Source organism: Castor canadensis, chromosome 1 (genome assembly GCF_047511655.1).
Source record: "Castor canadensis chromosome 1, mCasCan1.hap1v2, whole genome shotgun sequence".
NCBI classification, from domain to species: Eukaryota; Metazoa; Chordata; class Mammalia; order Rodentia; family Castoridae; genus Castor; species Castor canadensis.
Genome location: NC_133386.1, coordinates 186337504 through 186339597, shown reverse-complemented (window position 1 = coordinate 186339597; position 2094 = coordinate 186337504). Strand labels below are relative to the sequence as shown.

The 2094-nt window shown below is 33.5% G+C and overlaps 1 pseudogene; it reads left to right on the top strand.

Moving 5' to 3' along the window:
- The first annotated feature begins 512 nt into the window (after positions 1–512).
- Positions 513–1486, top strand: LOC109676613 (olfactory receptor 10AG1-like; annotated as a pseudogene).
- Positions 1487–2094: the final 608 nt, after the last annotated feature.

The following is a 2094-nucleotide window of genomic DNA, read 5'->3' as shown; positions in this document are numbered from 1 at the left end:
TAATATAATTTCTTAATAAGAAAATTACATAGATATGCAGAACATAAAAACTGAACAAGACTTTGAAAATACCATGGCAAATCCATAGCTACAACACCAATACAGTACTACTTTAATTTCTAAAAAATATTAAATGCCATGTAAAATATATACTTGAATGTTGAAATAAATTTTGAATTGATAATAATATAACATAGATTTGGGAAGTGAGGAATTTAACATGGCAAGCTAAAGAAAAGTATTATATAGAAAATAAATTCAGATTTTGAGATTCTGGGTAATGAAATGAACAATAGTATGTAAAATATCTCATCCTAATAAAAAAGTAAATCCAAAAACTCTTAAAAAGAAAAAAGTAACCAAAATTTTTCATATAGATATTTATTGATAGTGAAAAATACTCTTACCAAAATTTTAGAAAACCTGGTTTTTATTGTTATAGGGAAAGGGAAAAAAAAGAATGTGTGCCATCACTTGATATACATAAAAAAGCCAATTCTGAAGACAGTGAGATGACACTTACTTCTGATGAAATCTTCTTACATATGAACCATGAAGAGATAAATGCAGAAGACAATGTTTCTACAGTGAAGCACTTTGTCCTGCTAGGATTCTCTGAGCTTCCAGACCTCCAAGGGTTCCTATCTGGAGTGTTCTGCATAATTTACATAATTATTCTAATTGGAAACAGCCTTATAATCATGATAACCCTGCTTGACCCTGCACTGAAGAAACCCATGTATTTTTTCCTGGCAAATTTTTCTTCCCTGGAAATCTGTTATGTATCTGTCACTCTCCCCAGGATTCTGGTCAATATTTGGACAAGGGATAGAAGTATTTCTCTGCTGGACTGTGCCACTCAAATGTGTTTCTTCCTTATACTGGGAACCACTGAAAGCTTCCTCCTGGCTGTGATGTCATATGACCGCTACATGGCCATCTGTAACCCTCTGCACTATCCTCTCTTCATGAACCCAAGGAAGTGCATCCAGCTGCTAGCTGGATCTTGGCTCAGTGGAATGCCAATCCAGATAGGGCAAACATGTCAAATATTCTCTTTGCATTTCTGTAATTCTAACCAAATTGACCTCTTCTGTGACATACCGCCCATTCTCAAACTAGCCTGTGGGGACACTCCTATGCATGAGTTGTCTGTCTATGTAGTGGGTATGTTGGTTGGTGCCTTTCCTTTTACACTGATACTTTTTCTTACATCAAAATCATTTCTAGCATTCTGACACTGCCAACAACTAGAGGACGTGCTAAAGCATTCTCCACATGTTCTTCCTATCTGCTGGTTGTGGTTTTATTTTTTGGATCTGCTAGTATTAACTACTTTTGGCCAAAATCCAATCATTCTGCAGGAACTGACAAACTGTTCTCTCTTTTTTATACAGTAGTGACTCCAATTTTCAATCCACTGATATACAGCCTTAGGAACAAGGAGGTGATAACAGCTTTGAGAAAATTATTACTTAAAACATAGTCCTTTGGATTTATACAGAATAGTTTCATTTTGTCACAAAGTTAATAAAGGAACATTTTGAATTTCTGTTTCATCTCTCAGGGAATGTAATCAAATGTAGTTTATAGTCTACTTCTGTTACATGTAACTATTAACTTGAAATTTGCCCTGTTTGTATAGATAGCAGTCATTCTTTGATCTTTAGTGATAATGATTAAAGAAAACACTTTCTCATACATACAGTTTTAATGTATGCCACCTTTTCCCTTTAAATATATGAGCACAATTCAAAATATTACATCTTGTGCTTTAAATATAATGAAAACCAAGTTTCTTAATTGTCCATACCTGTATTTGCTGATATTCTTCTTTGATGATCTAGTATACAGAACAGTAGTTTCAAATAACATTTGAATATAAGCAGTTACTGAGTAAATGAGAGAACTTATAAACCAATGTTTCCTGACAATGACAGAGTTGTAGCAAATGTAGAGATTTTAATATCATCAATAAGCATTGGAATTCATTTATTTCACTCACTTTCCACCAACTCAGAATGTTTCCATAATACAAAAAAATGAAAGAAGCATGTGCCTAACTATATGCCTTATAACCTCCTCTGAAAGCAT